This window comes from Bactrocera oleae, chromosome 3, assembly GCF_042242935.1.
Source record: "Bactrocera oleae isolate idBacOlea1 chromosome 3, idBacOlea1, whole genome shotgun sequence".
In the NCBI taxonomy this organism is placed as follows: Eukaryota; Metazoa; Arthropoda; class Insecta; order Diptera; family Tephritidae; genus Bactrocera; species Bactrocera oleae.
The window spans coordinates 55,366,460-55,393,492 of record NC_091537.1 but is presented as its reverse complement, the minus strand read 5'-3'; the positions used below and the strand labels follow the sequence as shown (position 1 = coordinate 55,393,492).

Below are 27,033 nucleotides of genomic sequence, written 5' to 3'. Positions count from 1 at the left end.
TAAAGATTTTTATCTTGCTTTTGATTGGACAGTTTTAATGGCTATAACGGTCCGATCTTAACAAATTGTTCGAAGATTAGAGCCTTATTTTGGGCAATAATATATGTAAATGTTCGTTAGGATATTCTGTCATATAAAAAAGTTTTTCAAACAAGAACTTGATTTTGATCGGTCAGACTGTATGACAGCTATATGCTATAGTCGTTCGATATCGCGATTTCGATAAATTAAAAGCTTCTTGGGGAAGAAGGACGTGTGCAAACTTAAGATCGATATCTCAAAAAGTGAGGGACTAGTTCGCGTATATACACACAGATAAACAAACGGACATAGCTAAATCGTTCGTCACACTGATTATATGAATATAGTGACGCGGCAATATAGCAAAGCATCATATTCGAGTGTCCGAGCAATTTAAATTTTGATATTTCATGAGTGCAAAACTGTCAAAATCGGCATCAGAAAAATGTATGATGGAAAATTTAAAGTTAAGATATTGTTTATTTTAGTTTTTAATTAAAATAAAATATATATAATATATGTAAACAAAAAAAACCAAATAAGTGAAATATTATAATACATTATAAAACGAAAAATGGCCAACCAAGTCCCGGCAACAGAGCTTATAAAGAAAGCCGCAAGGATTAAACCTTACTATGGCATAAACAAGGAATACGATCTCTTATCCTTCTTGAGAGAAGTCGAAATTATTCTTCCTCTGTTCTATAAGAACCCGGCGCTTAAACAATTCATTTTCGAGAGACACATCTGGACTAAAATTCAGAGAGCAGTGCTTCAAGTCATCAGGACATTGGGTCCATCTGCAACATGGAACGAAATTAAAGCGGAATTAATAAAAAACTTTTGAGTCAAGGAAACCTATCATGGCCTTTATAACCAAACCATTTGCACCAAATATACCAACGTGAGTAATTACTACAATAGTTTAAAGTATATATTAGATAAATTAAATAATAAGTATGAATTCGACCAAACAAAACCTGTAGAGCTTTCTCCTAGCGTCAACGAATCATTAATTTTAAAAACATTTCTGAACGGCATAGATAAGGTAGCATCAATGGTAGTAGGAACATAAATAATCTGAGGGAAGCCTATTATACACTCGAAGAAAAAGGGTTTAGTTTCACGATACGATAATAACTACAATAGACAGTCACGTACCCTAATACAATTTAGGCAGAATTTCAGACCTTCAGGCCATCAAGATCAGTCCCAAGGGCAACACAGCCAACACTACTATAATTCAGGACAACGAGACCGTTCTTCTGGTCCTCAAGACAATACAGGCAAAATTATCATAACTCAGGACAACATGTTCGCTTCTCCAGGCAATATAGGCAACCCGATCAATTATCCAGACAAATGAGACATAATTTTTACATCGCACCAGAGCCGATGGAGGTAGACCACATCCAATAGACAAATTTTTAGCCACCCATCGACATGTCTACCGATAGTAGAACTCACTATAGGAAAGGTTAAAATTAGATGCTTGCTAGACAATGGCTCAACGAAATCATTATTAAATAAATTCTGTTTACCACAATATAAGAGAATAAAGCTAGAAAATATTTTTACATTTAATACCTTAAGCCGGCAAACACAAGTTAAATACGAAATTATAACAGAATTACCGAAAGAATGTAATGACGAAAACTTAATGAGCTGGAAGCTCACAGATTTCAAAGCAAAAAATTTTGAAGAGATAATAGGTAATAATATCCTTACACCCTTAAAGGCACATATAAGTATCGAGGACGAATACCTCGAAATCAATAACATACGAACGAAATTCGTTGGAACATGCCCATTTAATATCAACGAAGTACATGCACTTGAAACAATTAATGCCGACGAAGAACTTTATAAAAAGTTAATTAGAGAGGATACGAATTCCGAGGAAGCAGAACACCTCAAAACTATCATATCAAAAAATAGTGATTTATTCTTTCAGGATGGGCAAAAACTATCTCATTCTCACACAATACAATACGAAATCGTTACAACAACCGATAAACCCATATATTCCGAAATATACAGGTATCCCCAAATAAACGAGCAGGAAATAAAAAGGCAAATAACAGAAATGGTATAATCACAGAGAGTAACTCCCCTTTCAATTCACCCTTGTGGATTGTGCCCAAAAAGTTATTATATATAAAAAAAGTGGCGCATCGTTATTGATTACAGGAAACTAAACGAAGTTACGGTAGACGATAAATTTTCAATTCCAAACAATGAAACTATTCTCGAAAAATTAGGCTCAGTACTTCACGACACTCGACTTGGCAAAAGAACTTCACCAAATCCTAATAAATGAAAATGACCGAAAGAAAACGGCATTTTCCACACCATTTAGGCATTATGAATTCAGAAGGATGCCTTTCGGATTAAAGAATGCCCCGCCAACCTTTCAACGATTAATGAATTCAATATTAAGAGATTTAATTGGCGTGATATGCGTCTTATACCTAGACGATATCCTAATATTTAGCATAAATAAAATTTTCGAAAGGTTGAGAAAATATAATTTAAAATTATAAATAGATAAATGTAACTTCTTCGCTAAAACAACAGAATATTTAGGGCACGTATTGACTACAGAGGAAGTTAAACCAGGCACAGCAAAAATACAGGATATTAAAAAACTCCAATTACCAAAAACACAGAGGCAAATAAAATATTTTCTAGGTATCACCGGATATTTTAAGAAATTTGTGAAGGACTAAGCAAAAATTGCCTACGGCTTTACTAGATATCTTAAGAAAGACATCAAAATAAATTTGAAAGTCCCACAATATGTCGACTCATTTGAAAAATTAAAAATCCTTTTAGTAAACCCACCATATTAATATACCCAGATTTACATAAAAAGTTGATAGCTTCCACCGACGCAAGTAATCATGCTATCGGAGCTGTCTTACTCCATGAAAGAAGATATGCCACCTTAGAAAAAGAACTCCTAGCAATAGTTTGGCCAGTAAATTACTTTAGGCCTTTCGTTTGGCTTAAGTCCAAATACAATGGCAAATACATAAATTCGAGACTCCCGAGATGGCTTTTAAAATTGGGCGAATATGACTTTAATATATGTTATGTCAAAGGAAAACAAAATAAAGTAGCAGACTTTTTGAGCAGAATAGACGTAAATACTGGCGAAATAATGCAATATCTGATAACACAACTCATAACAATACCAATTAGGGTCCCTTATTAGAAGAAGACAGCATTAGTACCAATGCCACTATACATTCGCAAGCCGAGGAGCAAAACGACCATTTCCCCATCCTAGACACAGTAGTAAATCGTTTCCACACACAAATAATACTTACGCAACAAAAAAGTCAGGAAATATAAATCATAACTTTAAAACGAAAAATTTGCTTAAATCAAGAAGATCTAGATTTAAAAGATGAGAATTTTCGAAATAGAAGAACCCAGACTGAGTACTCAAGAGAAAATGTTCAAAAGCTTAGAATGGTACAACAACTCTTTTCACTCAACTATAAAATGCAAACCAACCGAGGTTATAGATGGAAAAGTAAGCAATGAAAAAATTCAAAAACTTAGAAGACACCAAAAAAACGTATAATTGATAATAGAAATAAAAAAAGAGAAGATTACAAACGAACAGATGAAGAAATATATTTTAAGAACTACAGAGCACTTAGGTGTAAAAATGAACTCAAATATAGGAAAAAAACGAAAAATAAATACAACACCCTCACCAACTACTATAAAGAAAAATATGCAAACTCCCAAAAAAACTAAAAAAGAACCATTACCACCGCCTATTGTTGTAAATGGAATCAAATCGTATGAAACCTTATACTGCTTGATGAAAGAACATATAAATGAAAGTTCCTTTCAAATGAAATTAATCAACGACTCAACAGTCAAAATGAATTGTAGAGAGTCAAATGATTATAAAGAAGCAATTAAGCTACTTAAAGAAAATCATTTGGATTTTTATTCATATGAAAATAAACAAAAAAGACCAGTAAGGGTAATGGCTAAAAACCTGCACCACTCATGTAATCCAATCGTTGTTGGATCATTTTTAGCTGAAAAAGGGTTTAAAATTATCTCTGCTATCAATAAATTGTCATGGAAAGAAAAAAAGCCATTGAATATGTTTATGTTGACATTTAGCAACGAAGAAAACATAGAAAAAATAATGAAAATAAGTCATATACTTGGGTGTAAAGTGGAAATCCAACCAATGAAAGGAAATAAACTGATCCCCCAATGTAAAAAATGCCAGGCATTTGGTTACACGCAAAATTATTGCTGCAAAGGGCCAAGATGTGTTAAATGTGCAGGCAATCATCTTACAGTAAATTGTGAAAAACCTCACAACCAAAGAGTAAAATGCGTCAATTGTGGCGAGCCACATCCAGCGAATCACAGGAGATGCGTTGTAGCCAAAGAACTGCAAAAAATCAAAAATAAAAACATTGATAATCCCAATTTGAACAAACATATCCCAAAACATATTGTAAAAGATGCATCAAAAATAAATAAAGCTGCCAGCGTTCAAAATAAAACGGACAACGTTCAAAAAAAACCAACCTATGCCTCTGTAGCTGCATCAGGTACTGAAATGCAAGGTATTGATACCAAAAAAGGGGGTATTAGCCAAACCCTTCAACTCATTCTTGATAAAATGACCAACCTAGAAGACTCTTTTTCTAAAATCAATAAAAGGGTTAATAAACTTGAGGGCAGTACTAAAAAGACTGCACCTAATCAAAAAAGAAGGTCTTGATGGCTAAAACAATTAAAATTATGTCATGGAATGCAAATGGGTTGCTCAACCATCACCAAGAAGTACAGGCAATCCTGGACATAAATAAACTAGACGTGTGCCTGATATCAGAAACGCACTTTACTAAACAATCTTTCATTAGATGTAAAGGATATAAAGTCTACCACACTATACATCCAGAAAATGCAGCAAGGGGAGGAAGTGCGGTAATAATCAATGAAAATCTCAACCATAATGAGCAAATGAAACTGGAAGCGGAAGATATACAAGCAACGGCAATAAACATTAAAACAAAGAATGGTAACATTACGGTAGTTAGCTTGTACAGCCCCCCTAAACACAATATTAAGTGTGATAGATATGAAGAGTTCTTCAAAAACATAGGAAAACGATTCATCATTGGTGGTGATTTTAATGCTAAACACACGCACTGGGGATCGAGGCTCATTACAACTAAAGGAAGGGAGTTATTAAAAGCGGTTCAAATATATGGGTGTGAAACCTTATCAACGGGCAAACCCACATACTGGCCTACCGACCCAAACAAGGTTCCTGATCCTATTGATTTCCTTGTCATAAAAGATGTTTCAAGCAATTACATGAAAATAGAAGATCTTTTCGATTTAAATTCAGATCATTCGCCGATTGTTCTAACTTTAAGTGAAAACATTATAATGAAGCCAGCTAATCCATATCTGACTAACAAATGGACTGATTGGGAAAGCTTTAGAATTTTACTTGACCAAAGAATTGAATTAGCAGTTCCATTACAATCTGTGATCAATGATATCCAGTATTTAGCGTGGCAAAATACATCTGAAGTTTGTTTAAGACCAAAAGGTAACAATTATCCTAAAGAAATATTGGAACTAATTTTTGAAAAAAGAAAAGCGAGGAAAAAATGGCAACAATCCAGAGTCCCACTAGATAAAACTAGACTGAATAACTTAACGTCTCAATTGAGAAACGAAATTAAACAATTTAAGAACGATACCATGAGTGCGTTTCTATGTGAACTTACAAATGACTCAAGTACTGAATATTCACTTTGGAAGTCTACCAAAAGACTGAAAAGACCAATTATGCAAACCCCTCCAATTAAAAACATTGATGGTAGCTGGGCTAGAAATAACTATGAGAAAGCATCCAGATTTGCTGAACACCTTGAAACGATTTTTCAACCCAACACGATGGATGAAACTACACTGTTACCAAACATTATTGCACAAGAAAATATGGAAATACCACGGGTCACTCTAGCTGAAATCAAAAAAGAAATTAAAAATACCATGAACCCTAAAAAAGCTCCTGGTTTCGACCTGATCACCGGCCAGATACTTAGAGAACTACCAAAGAAAGCATTACTTAAAATAACCAATCTGATTAATGCATCATTCAGACTACAATATGTACCGTCATTATGGAAAGTGCCTGAAGTTATTATGATACCCAAACCTGGAAAGCCACCCCATGAAACCACATCATACCGACCAATTTCTCTGCTTCCGGTTATGTCCAAATTGTTTGAAAAACTTTTATTGAAAACATTAAAACCAATATTTGATGAGAAAAATCTTATTCCAAATCATCAATTTGGTTTTCGGAATCAACACTCTACGATTGATCAGGTTCATCGAATAACTGATACAATAGAAAAAACATTAGAAGAAAAAAAGTGTGCTCAGCAATATTCCTTGATGTAGCACAAGCTTTCGATAAAGTTTGGCATGCAGAATTGAAGTATAAACTTAAAATGTTACTTCCAACACAATTCTCGAAAATTCTGAAATCATATATATATATATAGAACGCTATTTCAGAATCAAACAAGAGGACGCTTTTTCTGTCCTAAAAAAAATCCAAGCGGGAGTTCCGCAAGGTAGTGCATTGAGACCAGTTCTTTATCTCTTATATACTAGTGACCTACCAACATTTAACGAAAATATTGTTGCTACATTTGCTGATGATACTGCAATTTTAGCCGTTGGCGACAATAATATTGAGTCAACAGAAAAATTACAAAAAGCCATTGCAGAAGTACAACGCTGGACAACTACATGGCGCATTAAGCTGAATGAAACCAAATCAGTGCATATCGATTTCACCATTAAACGTATACAGCACAAACCAATATTTATGAACCAAAAAATAGTTCCGTATGAGAATACAGCAAAGTATCTTGGTATGACCCTTGATACTAAACTTAGGTGGAAATCACATGTCAAAAAAAAAACGAGAAGAATTAAAACTTAAGTACAGAAAAATGTACTGGCTATTAGGCAGATATTCTGCCTTGTCAATATACAACAAGCTACTCTTGTATCAACAAGTCCTTAAACCGATCTGGACTTATGGTATTCAACTCTGGAGATGTACCAGTCAAAGCAACAGATTAATTATCCAAATATTTCAAAACAAAGTACTTCGTGGTATTGTTAATGCACCCTGGTACATTCGCAATGACAATTTGCATACGGATCTGAATGTAGAAACTGTTGACACCGTCATCAAAGAGTATGCTCAAAGTCATGCACAACGACTTCAACAACATATCAACATTGAGGCTCTCCAGCTCCTTAATAATGATGGCCTTACCAGAAGATTAAAGCGAGTAAAACCTTTCGAACTTGTGTAAAAAAAAACAAAAAAAAAACAAAAAAAAAAAAAAAAAATTAACTATAAAATAAAATAATCATTGTTCAGGTCTCACTAAAATAGTGACTATAATACATACATATGTATAAGTTTAATATCTGAAATGAATATCATAGGATAAGCATTTTGTAATTTTAAAACCGTATAAATTTAAGTCAGAAACAAATAGTTTATTAGTATTAATTTACTAGATTGCTATAAAATAAATCCCCCAAAGGGGTGTTTTTACAAAATAAAAAAAAAATATAGGAAATTACACTTAGATAATATACACCCAGCAAATATAAAAATACCAACTAAATTTTCAGGTACTCTGGACACTAATGCTTTTCACACTAATAAAACCACCACAGACAATTAAGGTTACACTCATCGTAGAGAAAATTGAAAACAATGAAGGCTACACAGAAATCTTTTTGGAAAACATGATTTTAATTCATAATTACAGCACATATTACACATCATAGACATATCCAAAATAAAAAATATTATAAACACTTTAGAATCAAACATTGAAATTTTAACACACAATGAAAACTACGACTATATTCATAATGAACTGAACAGACTTATTTACAAAATGCAAACACTCGTAACACATAGAAACAAAAGAGGACTATTCAATATATATATTATACAAGTATTGTAGTAGGAACAGGAATGAAATGGTTATATGGCACAATGGAAATAGAGGAACATCTTAAAGTAATAGACGAAAACAACCATAGAGCCATTTCTAACTTAAATAGAAATATAGAAATAAATAACTTTTTCAATAAAAAAATTTACAGACATTAAAAAGGAAATAAAAGACGATAGAAAAAAATTGAAGCTGGTATAAACGGACTAGGCGTAAATAGACGCTTGGAGAAACAACTCATTTATTTCGATTTATTGTTAAAAGTAAGAATATTAAATGATAAAATTGATCAATTGCAAAATAAATATTGCCGCTTCCAGACTCAATATAATGAAAATATTTTAACAAAAGAAAAAATCATAAGGTATGATATAGACATGTTTAAATTACAAAATATAAAGTTATACACAGCACTAAATTATAAATGCTAGAAAATCTATGTTTACACCACTTCCTAACAATAGATCACAAGAGTTAGTATTCAGTACAGAAGAAGTTGTAAAAATAAATAATACTTGTGCATACTATTCATTTCAAGAAGACTTAATGAACATGTGAAGAACATGTGATGTAGCTCCGCACACATTATTTAAACATAAATATCATTTTATTTGTACATGTATTATATATAAACATATATATATACATACAAGTATTTACAAATAAAATATTGACCGAAGCATTTAAACATAGATGCCTTTTCATTCATACTTGGAAGGTAGTAAAATGTTAAAAGACCGTAAGTAACATATTTATTGTAATAAAAAAATTCTTATATTTATAATAAATTATAATATAAGGCATTTCCCTTGCAATTAAAGGTTCTGCGACAGGCGTTAACAGCCATGGCTACAAAAGATATCCTTGGTCACCTTACAATCACGAATATATATATACATATTTATATGTTATATGTAAATACAAGTACTTATGTAGCGTATACGTGTTGGAGATGTGGTGCAAAAACATATGGCAAGACCCGGGATATCTCTCGTTGACAGCGGTGAACAGAAGTCGATGATAACACATGATGAGGTATAAAGCAAAACAAACGCATATTTTTTGTATTGTGAGGGTTACTTTCAGACATCACAGATTTATGAGGAAATTTTGAGCATTAGACTATTTACGCCAGCAAGCCATAAGGTAACTCTCACAAAACTCATAATAGTAATAAATTTGCATTACTCTCATTTGGAGGTTTCAGCTAGATGTGTTGCGAATGCATTTGCTTTATCGCAAGCACTTCTAGCCCATGTATTACTGTTAATTTTTAATGGCGCAACGTGACATGTTGGACGTTTAAGATATTTGGTAGCGAGTAATCATCTTTTTTATCAGTCGATAGTTGAGATAAGGATTTGTGTATTGACTCATTCTTAATATAAGTGATTTCTCGATTCTCTCAGCTGCTGGTCTATTAAAGGGGTTTTGTCAAGTGATGAGCGTGTTGGTTGCCATATGTGAACCTATAATTTTCCGCTTTATCTCCGGAGTATTATCCCAAGCAGTTTGTTTAAGTTCTTTTGTAAACCTGTCAATTTCTAGCTCTAGGTGTTCGATTGTTGTGATTTGTGGACAGTTTATTGTAGCTTGAATTACTTGTTTGAACGAAGTGCAGTACATATTTTTGTTGTATAGTTTTAATTTTAGTTATTTTTTAATAACTGTTTCGATTAAGGTTAAATATATTGGGCAATGATCAGAGCTTAGATCAAAGCCCCCTTAAATTTCGTTAAAATTTTGGAATACTTTCTTAGGAATAAAGAAGTAGATTACATCGGGTATTTTGTTGGTATCCGTTGGCAACTAAGTTGGTCTTCCGGTCGATACAAACTCACATCCTGTTTCCTGAGCCGCCTGGAATAAGTCTCGTCCTTAGTTTTTGAAAGTAATGTGGCTGTGCCTCTCTCTCTCTTCTCTTTTTCCAAAACAATTTGAAGTTCTTCTTGGTGCTTTAATAATCCATTTGCGTTCCATGTCATAATTCGGAGAGCACCATTCATACCTTAGATTTCGTTTTGTTTTTATTTTTTTCGAAGTTATCTAAACGACTGCAAAGATCGAAATTGAAAATTTCTTGTTTATTTAACATCTCAAGAATTTGAGTCAATACGTCTATATTCAACTTAGTGTTGTTTGTGTTTATTAATTTTGAGTTACTTTTCGCAACTTCGAAAGAACTGGGCGTACTCGTCTGTACTCGATGTTAGTTGTTGACATAATTTTTATTTCCGGTGGGCAGATTATTTGACGTACTGAACAAATTAATAGGGACTTTTTGTTTCGAATACTTTGAAGCTCTTTGATTACAATACATCCCCTGTGGTTTGCCGGATCGCTTTCGCGACAATTACTGCATTTGGGTTTTTCGGAAATCGATTTTGGACACTACCGTCACTTTTCCGTACGGTATACACAATTCGTATTGGCCGCTAAAGACCAATACGGCTACATACTAAACCCTTAAATGCATTGTCATTGCTTTTTATTGGCCTGCACGGAACCGCCGTTAAGCATTACACCGTAAGGTCAAGCTTAGCCATTCGGCTCGTCAGTCAGAGCTATAGCACACCACACTCTCACTCTATCCCACGCTAGTTTATTCTCGTTAGTGCTGCCGTTCCACTTGTTGCTTTCTAACATACTTTATCGATGTGCGTCTTGTAGCTAAGTTTAGTGTCTATCAATACTCCTAGATACGTCAGCGACTGCTGCACCATGATACTATAGCCGTCTATATTTAGTTTGATTCTCTCAAGTTTCGTCTTGCTTGTGATCAGCATCGCTTCCGGTTTTTACCCCGCAAGTTGAAGGTTTGTTGCTGTGAGCCATTCTTTGATCGGTGCTTCCACATGATTGCAAAGGTTCTCAAGATGGCCGTGTCCTTTGATACTATAGTTATGGCAATATCATCCGCGTATCCGATAATCTGAACCTGCTTAATGAGTGGACCTTGTGGAAGTCCTCCCGTTACCGCATATTTTATTTGTCCTTCATCCGTATCATACAATAACAGGCGATCAGATAGCTAACTGCTTATAATCTTAATTAAGTAAGTCGGTGTTTCCTTACGTTCCAGGGCACTTATGATATGGGTTAAACGCGTTTTTGACATAAAATGTGACCACAACCCAGTATTTCTTTGTGCTATACATCCATCTAGTTCCTTCTATTGCCTTGTTAGCTATATCAGTGAGCTTCTTCGATATTGGTTATCAGACAGACCCTCCTTCTCTTTTTAAATACAACTCATAAAACGTTTAATTTTTTCTTACTTATTTGTCGGAAAAGTTCTGCATTTAAGACAAAATATTTAGAAGAATTATCATGAAACGCTAATTTATTCAGATTTCAATAGCGTGCAACTTCCGCTGAAGAGTAAATTTAATAATACTGAAATATTTGAAAGTTTTAGTTTCTCTATATTTGATGAATTAAAATAAATGAATAGAAATAAAGATAAATGTAATAATTGTTTTTCGTGAAAAAGTAAACACAAAACAACAAAAAACGTTAACTTCGTTAACCTAATTTATAATACACTTCACAGGTGCATTTCTAATAGCAACAAACTACATGTATGACCAAATATGAAATCTGACAGCCTAAACGACCAATGGCTTACAGCCAATCGAAAACGTTTTACTAATTCTTTCTAACCATATTGTTTGATATAAACCGCCTTAAGTCGAATTTAGGATCTTATAAGAAAAAACATCTTTTATAAAGATTTTTATCTGCTTTTGATTGGACAGTTTTAATGGCTATAATGGTCCGATCTTAACAAATTGTTCGAAGATTAGACGTATATGTAAATGTTCGTTATTCTGTCATACAAAAAAGTTTTTCAAACAAGAACTTGATTTCGATCGGTCAGATTGTATGACAGCTATATGCTATAGTCGTTCGATATCGCGATTTCGATAAATTAAAAGCTTCTTGGGGAAGAAGGACGTGTGCAAACTTCAGATCGATATCTCAAAAAGTGCGGGACTAGTTCGCGTATATACACACAGATAAACAAACGGACATAGCTAAAACGTTCGTCACACTGATTATATGAATATAGTGATGTGGCAATATAGCAAAGCATCATATTCGAGTGTCCGAGCAATTTAAATTTTGATATTTCATGAGTGCAAAACTGTCAAAATCGGCATCAGAAAAATGTATGATGGAAAATTTAAAGTTAAGATATTGTTTATTTTAGTTTTTAATTAAAATAAAATATATATAATATATGTAAACAAAAAAAACCAAATCAGTGAAATATTATAATACATTTAAATGAAAAATGGCCAACCAAGTCCCGGCAACAGAGCTTATAAAGGAAGCCGCAAGGATTGAAACCTTACTATGGCATAAACAAGGAATACGATCTCTTATCCTTCTTGAGAGAAGTCGAAATTTCTCTTCCTCTGTTCTATAAGAACCCGGCGCTTAAACAATTCATTTTCGAGAGACACATCTGGACTAAAATTCAGAGAGCAGTGCTTCAAGTCATCAGGACATTGGGTCCATCTGCAACATGGAACGAAATTAAAGCGGAATTAATAAAAAACTTTTGAGTCAAGGAAACCTATCATGGCCTTTATAACCAAACCATTTGCACCAAATATACCAACGTGAGTAATTACTACAATAGTTTAAAGTATATATTAGATAAATTAAATAATAAGTATGAATTCGACCAAACAAAACCTGTAGAGCTTTCTCCTAGCGTCAACGAATCATTAATTTTAAAAACATTTCTGAACGGCATAGATAAGGTAGCATCAATCGTAGTAGGAACATAAATAATCTGAGGGAAGCCTATTATACACTCGAAGAAAAAGGGTTTAGTTTCACGATACGATAATAACTACAATAGACAGTCACGTACCCTAATACAATTTAGGCAGAATTTCAGACCTTCAGGCCATCAAGATCAGTCCCAAGGGCAACACAGCCAACACTACTATAATTCAGGACAACGAGACCGTTTTTCTGGTTCTCAAGACAATACAGGCGAAATTATCATAACTCAGGACAACATGTTCGCTTCTCCAGGCAATATAGGCAACCCGATCAATTATCCAGACAAATGAGACATAATAATTACATCGCACCAGAGCCGATGGAGGTAGACCACATCCAATAGACAAATTTTTAGCCACCCATCGACATGTCTACCGATAGTAGAACTCACTATAGGAAAGGTTAAAATTAGATGTTTGCTAGACAATGGCTCAACGACATCATTATTAAATAAATTCTGTTTACCACAATATAAGAGAATAAAGCTAGAAAATATTTTTACATTTAATACCTTAAGCGGGCAAACACAAGTTAAATACGAAGTTATAACAGAATTACCGAAAGAATGTAATGACGAAAACTTAATGAGCTGGAAGCTCACAGATTTCAAAGCAAAAAATTTTGAAGAGATAATAGGTAATAATATCCTTACACCCTTAAAGGCACATATAAGCATCGAGGACGAATACCTCGAAATCAATAACATACGAACGAAATTCGTTGGTACATGCCCATTTAATATCAACGAAGTACATGCACTTGAAACAATTAATGCCGACGAAGAACTTTATAAAAAGTTAATTAGAGAGGATACGAATTCCGAGGAAGCAGAACACCTCAAAACTATCATATCAAAAAATAGTGATTTATTCTTTCAGGATGGGCAAAAACTATCGAATTCTCACACAATACAATACGAAATCGTTATAACAACCGATAAACCCATATATTCCGAAATATACAGGTATCCCCAAATAAACGAGCAGGAAATAAAAAGGCAAATAACAGAAATGGTATAATCACAGAGAGTAACTCCCCTTTCAATTCACCCTTGTGGATTGTGCCCAAAAAGTTATTATATATAAAAAAAGTGGCCCATCGTTATTGATTACAGGAAACTAAACGAAGTTACGGTAGACGATAAATTTTCAATTCCAAACAATGAAATTATTCTCGAAGAATTAGGCCGAGCTCAGTACTTCACGACACTCGACTTAGCAAAAGAACTTCAACAAATCCTAATAAATGAAAATGACCGAAAGAAAACAGCATTTTCCATACCATTTAGGCATTATGAATTCAGAAGGATGCCTTTCGGATTAAAGAATGCCCCGCCAACCTCAAGACATCAAGAGGCATTCCGTGATAGTTCGGAGTGCAGTGTTCTGACAGGTCTGTAGCTTCTTCTTCTGCGTGTCACTGCATCCACGCGACCATATTGGGGCTGCGTAATTTAGGACCGGCCGGCCGATTGCCTTGTATGTTGCCAACAACGTTTCTTTGTCTTTTCCCCAAGAGCTGCCGGCAAGCGACTTGAGGATTTTGTTGCGGCTCTGTACTTTGGCAGTTATCGCGGTCGTGTGAAGAGTGAAAGAGCACAGACTGTCCAAAGTAACGCCTAAAATTTTAGGATTATTTACTGTCGGAATTTTAGTGCCATCGACTGAAATATTCAGGTCCAGTCTGTACACCTTCGTCCAATTTGTGAAGATGGTCGCTGTGGATTTAGTGGGAGAGAGTGTTAGGCTCCTTGCAGAGAAGAAGCGAGAAAGGTCGGAGAGGTAGCTGTTTACTTTTGAACACATGCCATCGATTCCATTTCCCGACGTCAATATCGTACAGTCATCAGCGGACGAGGTCACTGAAATTCCCGCTGGTGGCTGGGGGAGTTTCGAAATATAAAAATTAAACAGTAGTGGGGAGAGAACACCGCCGAACACGACAGAAAGTGACACCAGCCAGTGCAAGAACTGCACTTGACTGATGTGACATTCCGGCGTATTGTGGTCTGACACACGGAACAGACTGTGCGAGGAACCAGGAGTTGCTGGGTGGTTCTCGCACGAGGATTGGAGCTGGATGAAGGTTGGGGGGGAGGTTGGTCAGACTGGGAGTCATGCTGTCTGTGTGAGCTCCTTGGGACCGTGGAGGTCCTATCTTGGCCACTCGACTGGAGTGGCAGCGCAGTGCGCGAACATGGTGCAGGTTGCACAGCCGTTGAGGCAGATGTCGCATTATTGCGTTGACAGCATGGGGCCAAGTAACTTGTGGTCCACTCCCTATGTGTCTTAAGGCCTGAACAGGTCTTAAGATGGCTCCATCCATTGCATGTATTGCACCTAACCGAGGTGGAGTTTGGATGGAGCCTTTTAGCGCAAACGCAGTGAATTTTCTTAGTATAGCTTTAGCGGTGTAAGAGATGTGCACATTAAACCTATTAGGGGGCGGGACCACACCCACTTTTTCCAAAAAAAATAAACTGCAAATGCCACTCCCTAATGTGATCTTGTATACCAAATAACAGTCTTGTATCTTATTGTGGAGCTTAGTTATGGCAATTTATTTGTTTTTGATTAATGGCGTTTTGTGGGCGTGGCAGTGGTCCCATTACGCAAAACCAACCCTCTTACGGTAGCAAGAAACATGTATACCAAGTTTCATAAAGATATCTCAATTTGTACTCAAGTTACAGCTTGCACGGACGGACGGACGGACAGACAGTCACCCGGATTTCAACTCGTCTCTTCATCCTGATCATTTATATATACAGAACCCTATATCTAACTCGATTAGTTTTTAGGTTTAGTACAATATGTACATATATACATACATATTAACTTCTATTTCTATATTGATTTAAACAGAATCTATAAATTTTATTAACTTCTATTCCTATTTTGATTTAAACAGAATCTATAAATTTTACTTACTCAAAATGGGTAATCGATTTCAAGAAATGTAATTTAGGTTTTTATATTCAAGAATCAAAACCTATTCGGTTGTTTTTAATCCACTAACATGTTTTTAAGAAATACATGTATTATATATGTACCGATTGCTATACATATATTGGGAATGTTTAAAATTGTATAGTTTAAGAAAACCAAATTACGTTTTTTTCGAAAAATGGATATTTTTACGCCTTTTAATTACATAAAGAATTGTTTAAGTATATCGTTTGTAGTAACTCTTTCGAACCATATTGTTTGATATAAACAGCCGAGTTAATGTACTTATAAGGAAAAACATCAACAGGCTACAACATAGCAAAGCGTCATATTCGAGCGTTCGAGCAATTTAAATTTTGATATTTCATGAGTGCAAAACTATCAAAATCGGCATCAGAAAAATGTATGATGGAAAATTTAAAGTTAAGAGAGTTTATTTTAATTTTTAATTAATAAATATCATTTATTGAGTTTTAATACATATACTAATGCATAATACATTACCTTAATTGCCTTTTCCAATCAAAATTAATTTTTAGATTTACATTTCTCAAATGTTAGCCGCGCAATATATTATATTTTCTTTGATTAGGTTTAGTATCAGCTGAGTAACTGTAGAGGACGAACGGTATTGCAATATTGGTGCAGTTATTTGCTTGCTTCTCAAATGCTAGCTGCGCAAAATATTTGCATTGATTAAGTTAAGTATCAGCTGAGTAACTGCAGAAAAACAACCGTGTTGCAATGTCGGGTCTTGTCTGTAACAGGTCGTTACAACGCAATTCGGAAATTCTTCTCATTGCAATAGAGCTCGGTTTCAAAATAATATATAAATTATGTTCGGAAAATTGAATTTTATTGTCTAATTTTTGTACGTGATAAGCAAATATGCATAATACATTAAGACCAGAAAGTTTGCTTAAATTGTTTTTTTTTCGATATTCGCGGTTTGGTTCATCAAAAATCCGTTCCAACAGGACAGACAGTCAATAAAGAGTATTATTTGAGCGTTTTGAGGCGTTTGCGCAAAAACATCCGTCGCAAACGGCCGGAATTTGGGCCAGCAATTTATGGATTTTTCATGACGATGACGGTGGAATATGTATGTCGCATTGATGAAGATTAAAAAATTTTCGTTTTATTTACAATTTCCGGAAACTTTCCGGTCTTAATGTTTAATAAAAGTGTGAATGATAAAAATACATGAAATGTACAAGAATTTTATAATGTGATAAAAAAGAAAATTGTCCGACCCAAGTTGTTGGACTCGTGTTGCTAGTGCAAATGCAGTGAGCGACACCAATAGTGTATTTGCCGACAGTGAGCGTCAAAAAGAGCCCTTGTCTGAACGCCGTCTACAACTACGTTACTTACTTAAAAATAGTAAACTTTTTTTTTTTTAAGCAAACAAATGAAACTCGAGGATACATAAGATTTACCAGCACATTTGCTCCTCGCTCAATTGTTGTAAACAAAATACCAATAGCCCAGCATTCTGTATACCATAGTTTTACTCTTAAGCTAATCTTTGAGAATAAAACTACCAAACAAAGTAAAATTTTTTTCTTTATTTTTTTTGTTGGCATCGGCCTTATGCTGGAATTCCGTACTTACCGCCCATTCCAAACGAAATTTGTCAAAACTTTTGCCTGTAATGTAGAAATCAGTTTTCCAGGGAGTTGCTTATGCTATTTGAGACGATAATTGTTTTTGTAGAACTATGTTTGTAGTTTTTGGTGGTAACATACTTACATGTGTACGCATATGCATGCAGGTTTTTGTATGCATTATTTGTCTGACATGAAAATTTTAATTATCTGAAAAATTTCTTAACCCGCAATTATTAATTGTTGTACAAGTATTATAAATAAATTAGTTCGTTTTGAATTTAATTTTTTATGTACTAATTTTAGAATTTAGGTGAGAGTTTGACGTAAAGTTGTCGCTTTGTGTAAAGATGCCGCGTCGGCGTAAACGCAGAGCGGTAAAAAACAAGCCGCTCAACGCTTTTATTTAGGTACGCCAGTAATGATATGATAATGTCTTGATCTTACATACAGACATATATATAAATGATAATATATGATAATATAACAATTAGGGCTTATTTTCACAGTAACTACTAATATTATTATTATTATAATTTTTCATAATGTAAAAGATCAAAACTAAAACCCAAATATTAACCGAACATTTTATACTCTCGCAACATGCGAAGATCAAAGCGCGGGAAATTATTTCAGGTGTTGTCAAAAATATATATTAAAGGAAGTATTGATCCGATTCAACCCATTTTTGATAAAAAAAACATACTATTATCGAGAGTTTTGTTTATTTATTTTTTATATGAATTTCAATTATCTATCTTACCCATTGACCGATATTTTCGGTAAAAAGTCAACTATAGGCACTGGGGTCTACATATTCAGTATCTAGGGACTGGAACAGTTTTGGTTCGATTTAGACAAATTTTAGTCACAAGGTGACATACTTTAAACGCATTATTCACGCATTGTTGCTTGATTTGCATAGTGACGGTGACAGTTTCAAATCCTTGCCAGTAAAGAATACGCATTATTAACAAAAATATTCGAACTGGCATTAATTTTTCGTGTCTGGCAATACGTGCAAGTGACAGTTAATTTCAGAAATCTTTTCATGGGCGAAGGTACTTGCATTTACATGTGAAAAGTAATTAAGCGTTTTTTACAACTCCTTGGATATTATATCCTCCGTTTAATTGACCCCTTGTTCATTGATTTTCCCGCTTATTTGAATCACCGGATCGGTCAGAAATATATAAGGGGTATTCAGACCAGCTTTGTTAATTCGTTAGTCGTTATTTGATAGTATTTTACGTGCATTTATTTTTTTTGTAAAATTACCGGACTATCGATCTACTGTGTAACGAAGTACCTGTCAAGCTTGATGAGTTTCAAATCAACTGTTGTTTTGAGTTGTTGCCAAACCAGTTTATTTGATTCATTGTGAAAAAAATACATTTCCTGGTCGCTACAAAATAATTTTAGTAAAATGTTTGAAAAGAAAATATGTAATAAAAGTGAATTAGCAGTTTCGGATCAAAATATACCACACTACTTAGATAGAGCAAAAAGTTAAGTGTTTTAACGATGTATCAATTAACGAATTACCATATTAACATGTTCGGTATGAATATCCCTATTGCATACAAAATACGTTTACATTTTTGTTCCTTATTGAACCCGGTTAATTAACTTTCGTTACGCGTTCAATATTAATTGTGATTTTTGAATTGATGAATCACGAGTGAAACACGTTCAATAATTATCACGTCAGTATTTATTTGAAATAAATCGTGCTTTTGAAATAAATATGTTAAAAAAATAGGTTTGCTTTATTATTATATAAGGTTGGCCGTTATTTCCCTTCCGCTTTTTTGCTCTTCATTCAATGCTTTATAAAAAGTGTTACAGTGATCGGATTTAGTTAAAATAAATAAAAAAATTTAGACGGCAACTTCATAATACCTTCCTCGTAGAAGCCCCCCTCCTTATTTGCGAAGAATACGGACAGCCACTTTTCACAAGCCTCTTTTGAGTTCCACTTCACACCACCAAGGGCATTCGCCATGGACAGGAACAGGTGGTAATCACTTGGCGCTACGTCCGGGCTATATGGTGGATGCGATAAAATCTCCCATCCGAGCTCCCGTAGCTTCTGACGAGTCATCAACGAAGTGTGTGGTCTGGCGTTGTGTTGGTGGAACACTACACCCTTCCTGTTGGCCAATTCTGGACGCTTCTGGTCGATCGCCTGCTTCAAGCGGTCCAGTTGTTCGCAGTAGATGGTAGAATTAAGCGTCTGGCCATATGGGAGCAGCTCATAGTGGATGATTCCCTTCCAATCCCACCAAACACACAGCAAAACCTTCCTGGCCGCCAATCCCGGCTTGGCCACTGTTTGGGACGATTCACCGGCCTTCGACCACGACCGTTTTCGCTTGATATTGTCGTATATGATCCATTTTTCGTCGCCAGTTACCATCCGCTTCAAGAATGGGACGAGTTCGTTCCGTTTCAGCAGCATATCGCAGGCGTTGATTCGGTCCAGAAGGTTTTTTTGCGTCAAATTATGCGGCACCCAAACATCAAACTTTTTTTTGTATCTAGCCTTCTGCAGATGGTTCAAAATGGTTTGGTGACTAACTCCCATCTCCTGGGCGATGTCACGAGATGCCATATGCCGGTCTAACTCGATGTATTCCATGATTTGATCGGTATTTGTCGTCACAGGTCTCCCGCCGGCTGGCTTATCCATGGTGTCGTTTTCACCGGCTCTGAATCGTCGAAACCATTCCTCCGCGGTTCGAAGTGATAGAGTACCATCCCCCAAAACACCATTAATCTCACGGAACGTTTCTCTAGCGGATTTGCCTTTAACGAAGGAAAACTTTAAAATAGCGCGAATTTCGGCGTTAGTGAACTCCATGTTTACACGTCTATAACTGTTGAACGCAATATCCAAACTAATCATGCATAGCGTTGTTTTGTAGGTTATGTCAAGACCTTTCAAATTATTTATAGTGTTGCCAGATACGAGCTCTGTAGCGCTTTGTACATAGCCGCGAAATTCAGGAAGGGAGATATTTGACAACCTTATATTTGTTTAATTTTTTGTCCGATTAACCTTACAAAATTAGGAATAAAAACTGAAGAGAAGTTTCTATGGTTTCGAAGAAAAAAATTTAAAGAAAGCGTTGGATAAAAAAAATACTGGCAACTATTGTAACAAATCCACCGGATCTTTGAAAATGTAAAAAATTTTATGTCAATATAAATATTTTAACTACTTTTAATACTTTGTTTCGTCGTATCGTAAATTTACATATAAAACGTCGAGGATCGCGCGATCAATACTGAACGTTTAACGCCCGATCCACGAGCCGCCATCCGGATTTCAAAATATTTTGTAATATAGATCGCAATCCATCAATATTACTACTACACTTCTCTATTTTTAATTGAGAATCTCCGCAATCCATTCAGTGCAATGATTTTAAGTTGCGTCTCAAAAAGTTTAAGCTTCGTGTTTGACGGTGAACGTTTACAGTTCGCAGTAATTTCCTTATAAGTGGCGGCGAAAAAAAATTGTTAGGTTAGGTTAGGTACGATGGGATTCATTATTCAATACATCGTCAAGTTGGTGTAGTGGATCAAGTAGCCGTAATGCTCCCACACGGTTGCGTCTCCGTCTAGGATATTAATGTAATTGGCGTTAGTGTAGACCTTGAGTTTTTCCGGCAAAGTTGTAGGCAAAAGGAATACTTTTGGCGTAAATTTACATTAAAGTGTGACATTATCTGCATTAATATGTTAGGGTGGTCAAAGGTTATCCTTTATAATAATATTCAACTAATTCTTCCGTATAAAGCGTTGTAAGCTTATTGTCTAGCCTTCGGTTAACCTTTACTAAGACCTTGTCACCAGCGTTATATGTCATATTCTGACGACCCTTATTAGGATGTCAGAGGTCAGTGGTCTGTACCTTTCTAATGCGAATTGATTCCGTAATATTGGCCGAGGCCGAAATAAAGGATATCTATTGATTTTTTTTTATTGGTAGTTGAATGAATTGACTTATTGTCCTCTATAGTGGCTAATATAATTATTTTAACGGTTTCATTCAGGTTTCTATCGAGTTTGAGGCACCTAGCTTTATCAGTCAAAGTACGGAGAAAACGCTCGTGTTTTCAATTTTCACATTATTGTATTCTAATAATATTGATTTTTTGATATTTGAGGTCAGTCACTTTTCATTATCACAGTACATTGTTTTAACGTTCGGCAAAAAATTTATTAGTTGCAATATAGGTGGTTCGACGTCTATGATGATCCTAGAGCTTAGCGTAGCTGCATTACCATGTTTTATTGGATGTCGTTCGTATTTCGATTTTGGAAAAAAGAGTCAGTCAAGATCTGCTTCACATATTATTGTGCCGCTCTATGAGCTCAGTAATGCCCGGCAACTATTATTTCGTTTTGGTCACCTTCGTTGAAGATATCTGCTACCATTTTTTCTGTATGACGGAACTTAACGTTGAGGTGGTGTACAACCAGCCGGTTCTGAATTTTTACCAAAACTTTTAGGCTGCATTTACTACGCTATCATGATAAACCTCCTGCAGCGTTTTTAATTGGGACTCTATACTATCCAAATATTATAAAGGACCGCTTTCATAGGCTTTCGCCTTCTTGAAGTGTTATCTAATTTCGGAAGCAATTGCCTTTTTTATTCACCGTTGTGTAAGTCAGTGACTCTTCGTTGTGCATTGAGGCACAGTTAGAGCGTCCTTCCATTTCAACCTCTATCATATATAAGTGCTGCCTTGATAATGCGTCGGCGACATGATTTTGATTCCCTGGTTCATAAAGGATCTTTGCGTTGAAACTCTCTGTGATGAACTTTCAGCTTTTAATTTTAGCGTTGGATTTTTATCCGAAACTGCGAACGTCAGAGGTTGGTGGTCCGTATAAATGTTCAACTGGTTTACTCCATATAGATAATTTCTCAAACTGTTAAGTCCCCACACTATTGCTAAAAGTTCTCTTTCATTTGTTGCTAATGGCTCTTCATTTTCTCTAAGAGTTATTGGTTTTTTTTTCATGTGAAAGCTCTTAAATCCCTTGAGGAAGCATCGGTTGTCAAATCGAAGGGTTTAGTGAAATCAGAATACCTTAATGTGACATCCTCTGAAGACAGAATTTCTTTAAGTTTGTTAAATGCGCCTTTACCATCTGGTGTTAATTGAACTTTAATTTTTTCGACTGTCAGTGGTTTTGCTATGCTGACAAAGACTGTGATAAAACATAGCTTGCTTATCCTGAAAACCAACGAAGTCCACGAAGTGTGGTTGGTTGTTCATAGAATTATATGCCGTTGACCTTTTCAGGACTTGCTGTAATACGACTTCTTGGCTCGATAAAGCTTAAACGTTAAATATTCTACGCTTTTTTTGAAAAACTTTAACCTTTCTACCAATACCTAAGTGATCTTCGGCTGTTTTTGAGTAGATAATTACATCATCAATGTAAACGTTATATCTTGCCAGTTTGGTTCCTCAGAACATGATCGATTGTTTTATGAAATATACGTTTTTAAGTCCAAAAGTCCAGCGGCAGAATTCATACCCCCCATTGTTTACAGATCAGGCCATTTTTTCCCTGTCTCTTTCCGCTAACTCAATCTGGTAAAAACCAGATTTCAAATCAAGTGTGGTAAAGTATTGGGCACCATATAAATTTGAAAATATCACCATTGCACTTGCCATCGGATATTTGTCCTCGATTGTGATCTCATTAATTTTTCTGAATTCAATCACCAAACGTTTCTTTTAATTCCCTGCTTGATATAATCCTTTTCTATCACCCAAATCGAGTAATAGAAAGGGGACCTTGACGAACGAATTCTTTGTTTACGAAGTAAGTTACACGCGTAGAATATAGAAAGAGTTTGAAGTAAACTGGTACTTCGGTTTTACTTCTAACGTTAGCAATTATATTTGTATTGAAAGGTAAAGACTGATTTCGGATAGAAGAAGGAATTTCTTCGCTTCTTACATTAGTAAAATTAACATTTTTGCATTTGAGGAAAAACAGGTTTTCATTCCTAAAATCAAGTCGTATTATTCCATTGCTCAAGTCTATTTACTTGGTTTAATAGATCTGTTGGAACAAGAAGCATTTTTCTTGCCTTTTTTAAAATATTGTAACAGATTTCTCGATAAATCGTCTACCTTGTAACTCACTCTTCAGTTCGACCACTGGATTGCTGAATTAAACTCCCAATTTAATGCTATACATTTATTCTTTAGCATTCCTTCCTCCGTTGGTGTTAATTCCAAATTTTAAATCAATCGGTAGTCGAAGATCATTACCTAAACTTACCCTTGCTAGAGTGTTCCCAATTGTTTCATGTACAGCAGACCGATAAGCCATCAGGACTGCGGTTGTACTGCAGTTGTACGCGTTTTCCGGATACCCAGTTTCTGGCATATCTAGGGATTTAGAGCTGATCAGAATGTAATTCTATTGGAACACTATATCTCGATACCAAATTGTTGATGAATACATCCGCCACTGTTCCTGCTTCTTGGTTAGGAACTGCGTATACCTCTGCCCATTTGCTAAAATAGTCGTTGATAACTAAACCATATTTGTTTCCTAATTTACTGATTGGAAATGGACCAGCTACATCCATGGTAATTCGCTCAAACGGTGTACCTAAATTGTACCGATGTACCGATGTACGCAGCCAGGTACTGCGACTGGGCTTTCTGCAGCTATTTCTTCTCTCGTTGGACGTTTCTTTATCTCCAATCCATGTATTACACTTTTCAAATCTGGATATTCTTTCCGTAGCTCCTCCGGATCTCAGTTGGATGTTATAGTCATTCATTGGACATCTATAATGTCTTCTTTGGCCTCAGCTTTCGAGCAATGCCTGCATTCCAAATTACATGGACGGCGGAACATGACATCAGCATTTCCATGATTACTACCTTTGCGATGTTCTATAGAGAATTCGTAACTTTGGAGTCTCTCAATCCACCGGGCCAACTGTCCTTCTAGGTTCTTGAATTGTAGAAGGAAGCCATTTGAATGCTGCATGATCTGTCCTCATCCGAAATCGCTGACCACAAAGGTACTTATGAAAATGTTTGATGCATTTTAACAACGCCAGTAATTCCCTCCGATGAACACAATAATTTCTCTCTGGCTTGCCCATGCCCACCAATGACTTATGAAAGAGCGCCTCCTACTGCAAATCCACTAGCATCTGTATCCAAAATATTATATATAAATTCGCGCGCTTATACCAGCTATCGGAACCCTCTACAGCAACAAAAAAAGAGGAAAGAACCAAGAGCATTACGCTGTGGCAGCAACGGTGGCAAACCTCATCCAAAGGACGGTGGACTCACAGACTGATACCAGACATCAGACCGTGGATAGATAGACAGCATGGGGACCTGGATTTCCACCTGATCCAAATGCTAAGTGGACACGGGTGCTTTAGAAGCTACCTTTACAAATTTCGTCATGACTACAGTTCGTACTGTCCGACGTGTACAGAGTGTATTGAAGACTCTGAACATGTTTTTTACCATTGCCCTCGGTTCTCAAGTATAAGAGAAAATCTGAAAACCCCACTTGGCGGTAGTTTTTCGGTGGAAAATTTGACAGCACTTATGTGTGAGTCCTCTATTAAATGGAAAGCAGTCAGCGAAGCGTCAGCTTTGACAATGACAAGATTGAGACAATTACAACAGATTAGGAGTCAATTAGTCCGTACCGTAAAGGAGACTTAAATATCTTCCTCTCTCTCATGAAGTAATACTTTGTCCAGTGGTTCCGTGGGAAAGATTTGGGTTGGGAGTAGGTTAGGTTTAGCGGATTAAAGTTCCGCACTTCGGCTTTCGATGCTTCCCCCTACTATAAAAAAAAAAATTTAAAAAAAAAAATCCAAAATAAACGCTGGACCGGGGACTGAATATGCGATTAGTACTTAACCGATTCTTCAGAATTTGGAAAGCCACTTCCTGTTCTTTATTCCATACAAAAACTCTGTTCTTTTTCGTGAGTTCATGGAAGCTACTAGCTACGCTGGCAAAATTTGGAACGAATCGTCTATAATAAGTAAGTCCAAGGAAACTTCGCAATTCATGTAAACTTTTAGGAGTGGGTCAATCTTTTCACTAGCTGTGCAAATACCCTCTGTTGTCACTTTAAGTCCTAAGTAGCTTACTTCCTTTTTAAAAAGGAAACACTTCTTTGGACTCAGCTTTAGAAAAGCGCTAGCTATCTGTTGGAAAACCTCTTCCAAATTCTTAAGGTGTTCAACGATACCAAACAGGTCTTCCAGTGTAATCCTTTTAATACTTGGTCCATAAGTCTCGCGAAGGTAGTAAGAGCGTTACATAATCCCAAGGGCATTACGGTAGGCTGCCATAGACCATCTCCAGCGCTGGAATCCATCTTTTCTTTGTCTTCTTCGTTTATCTCCACTTGTTAATAACCACTTTTCAAATCAAGTGTTGAGAACCATTTTGTACCTGGTAACGAGTTCAGCGTGTCATCGATTCTAGGTAGTGGATAACTGTCTTTCTTCGTTACATCATTCAACCTTCTATAGTCCACACAGAATCTCTTGTTGCCATCTTTATTCTTCACAAGTACAACAGATGAGCTTCATTGACTGATGGTTCGATTACGCCGCTTTCGCTAATGTCACGTATGGTCTGGCTTACAACTTTACGTTTTGCCAAAGGTACGCTTTGAGGAGCCTGGCGAATTGGTCTTGCATCACCTGTGTTAATAAAATGTTTCACAACTTTGATTCTTCCTGGTTTGAATTCTTCCTTAATATCTATTTCATAATTTATCAATTTCTTGACACTGCCCTAATATAGCTCCTTTGGAGGGTTTAATTGATATCTTGCACTCATTAAGTACTCTTACTGGAATACATTTATCTTATATTGTCATATCCAGGGTTTTGCCTATAAGTAATTTTGGTGTAGATTTTTTTGTGGCCTCAAGAATACACCACTTGTTTGGCCCATAGTCTCCATCTATTTCTGCCCAAATAACTGCTTCTGATTTTGGTGGAATCTGCTGGCTCTCTGTTGTTATCACTGGTCTAACGTTGTTATTATCATAACCGAACATAAGTGGCACTTCCATATTTGTATAGGTCATAATCCTATTCTTCATGTCGATTTTGATTCCTTGATTCGCTGGAAAATCTACTACAAATATGACTTCGTCGACGATATTTGTCACTATAAAATAGTGTAACGCTGCCTTTTCAATTACGATTTCACAAGTTACTTTTACGAGAACTTGATTATATTCTTCAGTTGCGGTATTCAAATTTGCCCCAGTTAATGGTATCACTTCTTTATCAACCAGATCAGATCGAATTATGGAATGTGATGCGCCCATTGCCACAGCCAGTATACGCTTTTTGCCGTCTATATATCCACTAACGGTAACGTTACTCGTATTCCTACGTATTTATGAAATGGAGGTTACAGGTCATTTACTTGTAGGAGCCAGCCCGTGCCCTTTAACGATTGGTTGAATTTGACACTTGTTTGATCTTCTTTAGCTTTGCGTTTACGTCCAACTGGATTATTGGATTGATTTTAGTTGTGTGTA

The 27,033-nt window shown here is 35.6% G+C and overlaps 1 long non-coding RNA gene across 1 annotated transcript; it reads left to right on the top strand.

The window, feature by feature from the left end:
- Positions 1-163: 163 nt before the first annotated feature.
- Positions 164-9,421, top strand: LOC118680342 (uncharacterized). Its single transcript, XR_011395329.1, has 3 exons — positions 164-925; positions 7,753-8,823; positions 8,906-9,421. It is a non-coding gene; the product is annotated as an uncharacterized lncRNA (long non-coding RNA).
- Positions 9,422-27,033: the final 17,612 nt, after the last annotated feature.